Source organism: Nicotiana tabacum, chromosome 18 (assembly GCF_000715075.1).
Source record: "Nicotiana tabacum cultivar K326 chromosome 18, ASM71507v2, whole genome shotgun sequence".
Lineage (NCBI taxonomy): Eukaryota > Viridiplantae > Streptophyta > Magnoliopsida > Solanales > Solanaceae > Nicotiana > Nicotiana tabacum.
Window position 1 is genome coordinate 159026730 of NC_134097.1, and position 10162 is coordinate 159036891.

Genomic DNA, 10162 nt, shown 5'->3' on the forward strand with positions numbered 1-10162 from the left:
AGACACTAAGAATCAAAACTATGAAAAGAAGGCTCTAATACCATGTCAAGAACAGAGACAGCATGAGAGAAATTGAAGAATGATTATCTCAATTACTTGAATCAAATACATCAGATACATTGGTATTTATACACTAGAGAAAATATTCTACAAAATATTCTTCATATATTCTACAACTAATGCTACACAATATTCTACATTAAATGTAGAATATCCCTAATAATATCCCATATATTCACCATATCGAGAATATATTAATGTAGATATTCTACGATCTGTCCATTATGCTAACACCCATAACAATGAAGATCTGAATGGTACAACAAAAGCAGAAATAACGAACTCCTCCATGATTATGAGGCAACACAATAGTCCTTCTCGCCGACAGCAAGAAAGTCCATCCCACTGCTCCACTTCACTGCCGTAGAGATGGTTAACACCATTGTTAATATTGTTCAATGTGCTCAGTCAATCAACTGACCTCTTGTCACTGCTTTCTGGCCATGTCTCTTTTCATAAGCACGAAGGTTAGCTTATTTCGATGTGGTAGCAGACGTTACACTTATGTTGTTCTACATTTGTGATGTTCTCTTTTTTGGATTTACACCAACGTAATTAAGTAATGAAAATCAATTGCCAAAAGCAAGTGTGCCAACCAATGGACTGGCAAAACCAAATAAATAATTAGATTAGTTGAATTACTAGGAATGCCATACACCTGTAAGCAGCCTTGATGACCAATACTAAAGTAACATAATCAAGACTTGAAACAGTAAATGAGGATAAATACTAGAGCAAATCAATACAGTACACAGCTGTTTTTGAACAAGTTTGGCTTCTCAACTCAGTTTTTATAGGAAGGCAATTCAACCAAGCTGGAATAACCTACCAAAGGACATAGAATAGGAATCATGGGAAAATTTTATGATCCAACAGAAATTTTCAGGAGTAGTAAGTTCATTGAATTAGCTAAAAGATAGCATCTTCTTCAGCTGATAGAATGGATTTCAATTCCATCTCCTGCTGAGGCAAAAAATATGACCATGTTGATTCCATAATGGCTGGTGGTAGTGTTTGCTTAGAATGTCTCAATACATTAATTATGCGATTTGCAGTTTCTTTTGTAGCAAGTTCCTTTTCAGAACAGAGAACCTACAGAAGAAGTAACAGTCAATTACCAAATGTTTACATATACATAAAAGGTTACATTCGAAAATATAATGAGACAGTCATATCCACTGATCAATCAACTATCTATACAAAATTAAAAGCAAAGGGGAAAGAAACATGGGGATGTTATTTAACTTGAGATCCTGGAACAGTAATATCGCTACATAATTGGACCTTTTTTTACTCTTCTCTAATAAATTAACTTTTACCTAATTTTTTAACAGATATTGTCAGGTAGAGATCTGTTAGTTGAATTGATACTTTGAAAAAAAGTGAACAAACAAAAATTCAGACAAATGTAATTCTTCAAATTTCATAAGGTTTTGATACATTTTTACCAATAATAAGTAAAAGAATCACAGTTGCAACATCTTTATATCTATAAAAACAACTAAATCTAGCATCTAATAGTTTGATTTCAAACTGACCTCTGCAAAAACTGAAACAACTTTTGTAAGGTATAGGTAGTTGGGACCTAGAAGTTCTCTGTCTGACCTGCAAGATGTCTAATTTGCTTACTGAAAACGCAGTAACTACCAGCAAGATGATTTTGTCAAGTTGGACCGCGGCATCAGAGAAGTCAATAATCCATCTGTATTAAATGGTTTCACTGTTGAAGTTTGGCAAAATGCCAAAGTCCCACATCCGTTGGGAGTTGAGTTTGGGGGGATTTTCCCCCTATAAAAGAAGGCCTAATGTTTAGGATTTAAACACACCTCTCATTTGCCTTCTCATCTGTTTAAGGCATTTGTATCTTCTCTCTTTAGTATTATTTCACTAGTATTTTTGGAGTGAAATAAAATATTGGTTGTGTCCGAGGAGTAGGCAGAATTAGCCGAACCTCGTAAATTCTGGTGTTCCCTTTATTGTTGCTTTATTGTCTTATTTATTATTTGGTGGTTGTCATAATTTTTGGTATAGTAGTTGTGACTTATTCACACTATATACATTTGGCTTCCGCAACAATTGGTATCAGAGCCAAGGTACTGTCTAAGTATGCTCTGTGGTTGCAGCATAGTCTGATCTTCCACATCAGAAAAGATTTATCTTGGTAACTGAGTCAAGGTTCTGTCTGAGTATGCTCTGTGGTTGCAGCTTAGTCTGATCTTCTACATTAGAAAGGAAATAATCTTGATTTGTGTCGTCAGCTATTAAATAATATTTGTGTCAAATATGGGAGACAATAAACAAGAAGAATCTACATCAAGTGTCAACAACACGTCATCATTGGCATCTTCGCTTATGACAAGAATTGTGTCAAATGCGAAATTTGCAGTAGAAATATTTGACGGGTCCGGACATTTTGGGATGTGGCAAGGCGAGGTTCTAGATGTCCTTTTTCAACAAGGGCTAGATCTGGCCATTGAAGAAAAGAAACCAGATGTTATTGGAGAAGAAGATTGGAGAATTATCAACCGTGTTGCTTGCGGTACCATTCGATCCTACCTTGCTAGAGAGCAGAAATATCCATACACAAAGGAAACTTCTGTAAGTAAATTATGGAAAGCAGTGGAGGATAAAATTTTGAAGAAAAACAGTCAAAATAAATTGTACATGAAGAAGAGACTGTTTCACTTCACCTATGTTCCTGGTACCACGATGAATGAACATATCACCAGTTTCAATAAGTTGGTCACAGATTTGCAAAATATGGATACAACTTATGATGATGGTGACTTGACCTTGATGTTGTTGGCGTCACTTCCTGATGAGTACGAGCACCTTGAAACTACTCTACTCCATGGAAATGACGAAGTTTCTCTCAGAGAAGTTTGTTCGGCTTTGTACAGCTATGAACAATGAAAGCGAGAAAAACAGAAAGGCGGAGAAGGAGAAGCACTATTTGTGAGGGGTCGTCCTCAAAATCAAACGAGGACAAAGAAAGGAAGATCCAAGTCAAGATCCAGACCCAGCAAAGATGAATGTGCCTTTTGTCGAGAAAAAGGGCACTAGAAGAAAGACTGTCCGAAGTTGAAGAATAAGGCCAAATATAATAATGGAAAGGACATTATGGATTCAAATGTAGCTGATTATGATGATTCAGACTTCTCATTAGTTACAACAGAGTCATCAACATCATCACAATCAGCTACATTTGTGATGATTCAGACCTTCATTGTAATCCACTTTTGAGCCATTGGATCCAATTTTGACTCTGTCACATGATAATATGCAGTTGAGCCAAAAGGAGGGAATTGATTACAATGAAGTGTTTTCTCCAGTTGTAAAACATTCTTCCATTAGAATTATGTTGGCTTTGGTAGCACAATTGGATTTGGAACTAGTTCAGATGGATGTAAAAACTGCGTTTTTACATGGAACTTGGAGGAGGAAATCTACATGACTCAGCCAGAAGGATTCAAAGTTGCTGGAAAAGAAAATATGGTGTGCAAACTTGAAAAATCGTTGTACGGATTGAAACAATCTTCTAGACAATGGTACAAGCGATTTGACGAGTTTATGTTGTGGCAAGGGTACAAGAGAAGCAAATACGATCATTGTGTGTATTTGTACAAGCTTAAAGATGGTTCCTTTGTATATCTTCTCCTATATGTTGATGATATGTTGATAGCTTCCAAGAATTCGGAAGAAATTGATAAGTTGAAGATTCAACTGAAGAAGGAGTTCGAGATGAAGGATTTGGGTGAGGCAAAGAAAATTCTTGGCATGGAGATAATAAGAGATAGACGTTCAAAGAAACTCTGTTTATCTCAGAAAGAATATTTGAAGAGAGTACTACAACGTTTTGGAATAGATGACAAGACTAAGCAAGTTAGTACTCCACTTGCTCCCCATTTTAAGCTGAGTACTACTATGTCGCCAAAGGATGAAGCTGAACGAGAGTATATGTCAAAGGTACCATACGCAAATGTTGTTGGTAGCTTGATGTATGCAATGGTTTGCACAAGGCCTGACATTTCACAAGCTGTTGGAGTTATTAGCAGATATATGCACAATCCAGGGAAGGAGCATTGGCAAGCTGTGAAGTGGATTCTACGGTATATTCATAATACTGTAGATGTCGGGTTAGTTTTTGAGCAGGAAGACAATCAGTTTGTAGTTGGATATTGTGACTCAGATTTTGCGGGTGATCTGGACAAACGAAGATCAACTACTGGTTATGTGTTTACTTTTGCAAAGGCACCAGTTAGTTGGAAGTCTACTTTGCAGTCAACAGTTGCTTTGTCTACAACAGAGGCAGAGTACATGGCTATTACAGAGGCTGTGAAGGATGCAATTTGGCTTCAAGGATTGCTAAAGGAGCTTGGTGTTGAACAAAAATGTATCACAATTTTTTGTGATCGTCAAAGTGCTATTCAATTAGCGAAGAACCAAGTTTATCATGCAAGGACGAAGCATATTGATGTTCGGTATCATTTCGTAGGAGAAATCATAGAAGAAGGAGGAGTCACAGTGAAGAAAATTCATACTACGGAGAATCCTGCTGATATGCTGACTAAGGTGGTGACTGCGATCAAGTTTCGACATTGTTTGGATTTGATCAACATTGTTAAACACTGAAGATTGAAGATGTAGACACAACCAAAATTTGTTGTTGAGAGAGAATTGAAGATGTGTAATTTTGCCAAGGTGGAGATTTGTTGAAGTTTGGCAAAATGCCAAAGTCCCACATCTGTTGGGAGTTGAGTTTGGAGGGGATTTTCCCCCTATAAAAGAAGGCCTAATGTTTAGGATTTAAACACACCTCTCATTTGCCTTCTCACCTATTTAAGGCATTTGTATCTTCTCTCTTTAGTATTATTTCACTTGTATTTTTGGAGTGAAATAAAATATTGGTTGTGTCCGAGGAGTAGGCAAAATTAGCCGAACCTTGTAAATTCTGGTGTTCCCTTTATTGTTGCTTTATTGTCTTATTTATTATTTGGTGGCTGTCATAATTTTTGGTATAGTAATTGTGACTTATTCACACTATATACATTTGGCTTCCGCAACGTTTCACCACCTATAGAAATTTTTCTTATACCAGAGCATATCAAAACTATTGCAGTTGCACTGTCATTAACTTGAACTAGTCACTACACTATTAATATACTACTTCAAACGTTTTTTCGGGCAAACAAACAATTTTATCTGAGAAAGACGTTTCTAATCATATGTTGCCATTTGTGATGTTCTCATTTTTGGTTTTACAACAACTTAAAGAAGTTTGATAAATCATATTGATGCCGGAATATTATAAAGTAATGAAAAACAACCGAAAAAAGCAATTGGCCAATATTGCTAAGGTAACACGACCAAGACTTGAAATAGTAAAGTAAGAGTAAATGAGGATAGAACTAGACCAAACCAATCCAGTACCTTTCGACCATTGAAGACAACAGTTCGTGAACAAGTTTGGCTTCAACCAAGTCAGCTTTTATAGGAAGGCAATTCAACCAAGCTGGAATAACCTATCAAATGAGTTGGAATAAGAATTATATATTGGAGGAGCATTATTTCATCTATACAGACCAGAATCATTATCTTTTACCAAAATTTAATGGTGAGCACATTCACAATGAAACAAAACCTTATCAAAAGGTATTAACAAACAACACACACAGTCGTACTAATCACACGAAGCAAATATTTGCAGTTAATTTCCTTAACATATTAAAGTGTCTAAAGTTCCTTTTCTACTGACTGAACCACCTTCAACTATAGTTTATAGTTGGAAGGACAAATCTTAGAAATCTGTATACGAATGTATCATCTGAGAAAGGAGAAAGAATCTCAGAATACATGTATGCAAAAAAATTACATGATATCTTCCTGTTCCGCATGTGATTGCTAGAAGAAGGAATTAGTTGGGGGTATCTAAGAGTTAGGAGAACAACACAAAAACAAGAGGATAAAAAATAAGAATGCGTAACCAAAAAAAGGACATATACCTGGGCTGAGTCGATACTTTCACCATGAAACTGATATATCTTACCAAGTGCAGAAACACTATCATATGCACTTTCATTTTTAGGTTCATGAGCATTGAGATGCGTAAGGACTACATAGGTCCTTGAAAGAGCCTCTGGTTCAGGTCAAAAGATTAAGTAAACACAACAAACATATCGCTTCTTATTCCCTTTTCCATGATGAAAAGGATCTCGATATCACATTCAACTGTGAGGTCCACACCTCATCAACCAAAAGAAGAAGATTGAAAAAATTGGACAAAATAGGCTGCTTGAATGCATATGGGCGGCTGAAGATTTCAATTTGCAATTTGCAATGCAATAAGTCAAATTTGTGTTGCTAAGTGGTTGGCAAATTTGCCTATAAATAAAGATGATTCACTCTCACTTAAGACACCAAAATAAGAGAGAAACAATAGAAGTTAGAGAGAGTAATCCACAGTTTGTTGTCTGTGAGAGAACTAATGAGTGGTAGTAATATTGTAGTGAGGTGTTTTATATAAAGAGTGTTATTTCTTTCAAAGTTGTAGTAGTCTCTTGACACTACTGAGTTGTAATATTATAGTGGTAATATTGCTACACTCGGATATTGTATTTTATCCCGCTAAAATATTTGGTGTCATTGTTACTCTCTTGTGTTATTATTATTTGCTGTGGATATTATTCTTGGGTGGGATTATTTATTTTATCTCAGGATGTATGGGAAATCGTAGACAGAGGGTATGCAAAACTCGATAATGAGGAAGCTCTGCCCAAAAATAAAAAAGAGGTCTTGGCAAAGACAAGGAAGAAGGATCAACAAGCCCTCACGCTCATCCACCAATGTTTGGATGATGCCATGTTTGAGAAGGTGGCAGATGCTACCACCTCAAATGAAGCTTGGGAGATTTTACAAAATTCTCTTCAAGGAGTTGACAAGGTGAAAAAGGTAAAACTTCAAACTCTAAGGGCTGCTTTTGAAGTTTTAAAAATGAAAGAATCCGAATGCATCTCGGATTATTTTTCAAAAGTGAAGGCTGTTGTAAATCAACTAAGAAGATACGGGGAGGACATAGAAGATGTTCGTGCGGTAGAAAAGATCCTTCGCACTTTAACACCTAAATTTGATTTTGTGGTGTGTGCTATTGAGGAGTCTAAAGATTTAGACTCTATGATGGTGGAGCAATTGGAAGGTTCTTTACAGGCCCACGAAGAAAAGATCAAAAGGAGACAAGAAGTGCCATTGGAGCAACTTCTTAAAACTCAGACATCCTTCAAGGATTATGGAGGTGAAACAAGCTATCGAGGAAACAGACGAGGACGAGGCCGAGGTCGAGGAGGTCATGGAAGAGGAAGAAGTAATGGTAACAACTTCAACAATGAAGTTAAAATCCACCAAACATTCAGAGGTCGTGGTCGTGGACAAAGAGGAGGAAGAGGACGTGGATACTACCAAGAAAATAATGGACAAAGGTATGACAAATCAAAAATTGAATGTTATAATTGTCATAAATTTGGCCATTACTCTTGGGAATGTCGTAGCAATGTTGAAGAAAAGGCTAACCTTGTTGACGACAAGAAAGAAGAAAATGAGTCAACATTGTTGATGGCACTCAAGGAAGAAGACAGAGATGATTGCAGCTCGTGGTATTTGGACAATGGAGCAAGCAATCATATGTGTGGATGCAAAGAGAAGTTTGTGGAGATCAATAAAACAGTGAGAGGTAATGTGTCCTTTGGAGATACCTCAAAGGTTCAAATCGAAGGGATAGGTATGATTCTGATCTCCTGTAAAGATGGTAGTCACAAGTTAATTCAAGATGTTTATTATGTGCCAAGATTAAAAAGTAATATTTTAAGTTTGGGCCAACTTCTTAAAAAGGAATATGATATCTACATGAAAAATATGCATCTTTGGCTTAGAGATTCAAGTGGAATTCTAATTGCTAAAGTGCATATGGCAAAGAATAGATTGTTTTCTCTGAATCTTAAAACAATTGATGCAAAGTGTTTGAAGGCTAATGTGCAAGATGAATCATGGTGTTGGCACATGCGATTTGGGCACTTAAATTTTGAAGCGCTCAAATCAATGGGAGAAAAGAACATGGTGCATAGGATACCATCAATTAACCATCCCAATCAATTGTGTGAAGCTTGTCTTCTTGGAAAACATGCAAGAAGGAGTTTTCCAAAGGAGGCCATGTCAAGATCAACCAAGCCGCTCCAGCTTGTCCACACTGATGTGTGTGGACCAATCAATCCACCTTCTTTTGGTAAAAGAAAATACTTTATGCTTTTCATTGATGACTTCAGTAGAAAGACTTGGGTTTATTTCTTGAACCAAAAATCTGAAGCTTTTGCTGTTTTTAAAAATTTCAAAGTACTTGTGGAAAAAGAAAGTGGCTCTGAAATTAAAGCTCTAAGGTCCGATAGAGGAGGCGAATTCACCTCAAACGAATTTAATGACTTCTGTCAACTTCATGGAATTCGTCTCCCTCTAACGGTACCTTATTCACTTCAACAAAATGGTGTTGCGGAGAGAAAGAATCGAACGATTCTTAATATGGCTAGATGTATGTTGAAAGCTAAAAGTATGCCTAAGGAATTTTGGGCTGAAGTTGTTTCTTGTGCAGTTTATTTGAATAACAGGTCTCCAACAAGAAATGTTAGAGATCAAACCCCTCAAGAAGCATGGAGTGAAAGAAAGCCAAGTGTCAAGCACTTAAGAATCTTTGGGAGCATAGCCTATGCTCATGTGCCACATCAAAGGAGAGCAAAGCTTGACGATCGAAGTGTCAAGCATGTGTTTGTTGGCTATGATACGAGTTCAAAAGGCTACAAGCTATACAACCCAAGCAGCGGCAAGGTAGTGGTAAGTCGTGATGTTGAATTTGATGAAGAACTGGCATGGAATTGGGAAGCTGAGGAAGAAACTTCATATGATTTTCTTCCATACTTTGGTGATGAAGAAGAACCGGAGACCGTGGGACCTGTGCAGGACACAACTCCACCTTCTTCTCCAACAAATGTTGCATCTCCCTCTTCTCAAGAAAGTTCAAATGAACAGCCGCAAAGGACAAGGAGCATTCAAGAGCTCTATAAGGACACAGAAGAAGTTACTAATTTTGATTTTTTATGTTGTCTCTTTGCTGACAGTGAACCAATGAACTTTGATGAAGCTGTTACAAACAAAAGGTGGAGACAAGCCATGGAGGAGGAGATCAAGTCAATAGAGAAGAACAACACTTGGGAGTTAACAACTCTTCCCAAGGGTCATCGAGCAATTGGAGTGAAATGGGTATACAAAATAAAGAAGAATGCTGATGGAGATGTGGAGAAATACAAGGCACGACTTGTGGCTAAAGGCTACAAGCAAAGGCAAGGCATTGACTATAAAGAAGTCTATGCACCTGTTGCCCGCATGGAGACGATTCGTTTGCTGATCTCTTTGGCGGCGCAAATGAAGTGGAAGATTCATCAACTAGATGTCAAGTCAGCCTTCTTGAATGGCTATCTTAAAGAAGAAGTCTATGTTGAACAACCATTGGGCTTCGTGGTCAAAAACCATGAAGATAAAGTGTTGCGGTTGAAGAAAGCTTTATATGGATTAAAGTAAGCCCCACGAGCATGGAATAATTGCATCGACAAGTATTTTCAAGACAATGGGTTTACTCGTTGTCTCCATGAATATGCTCTTTACCTTAAAGTTCATACTAATGGAGATATCTTATTTGTTTGTCTTTATGTTGATGATCATATTTTCACGGGTAATAACCCAAGTTTGTTTAAAGCTTTTAAGAAAGATATGTCCCGTGAGTTCGAGATGACAGATGTAGGGCTCATGTCATACTACTTGGCCTAGAAGTGAAGCAAATGGAGGATGGAATTTTTATCTCTCAAGAAAGCTATACAAAAGAAATATTGAAGAAGTTCAACATGCTCGATTGCAATCCTGTGAACACACCGATGGAGAGTGGGACAAAATTGTCCAAGTTTGATGAAGGAGAAAAAGTGGATCCCACATTTTTCAAAAGTCTTGTGGGAAGTTTGAGGTACTTGACTTGTACCAGGCCAGATATACTCTTTGCAGTTGGAGTAGTTAG

General features: G+C 37.1%; 1 long non-coding RNA gene across 1 annotated transcript; it reads right to left on the reverse strand.

The window, feature by feature from the left end:
- Positions 1–664: 664 nt before the first annotated feature.
- Positions 665–6292, reverse strand: LOC107779132 (uncharacterized). The gene is made up of 3 exons (XR_001646559.2): positions 6063–6292; positions 5491–5582; positions 665–1152 (listed from the first exon to the last, which is right to left on the reverse strand). It is a non-coding gene; the product is annotated as an uncharacterized LOC107779132 (long non-coding RNA).
- Between the last annotated feature and the right edge of the window lie 3870 nt (positions 6293–10162).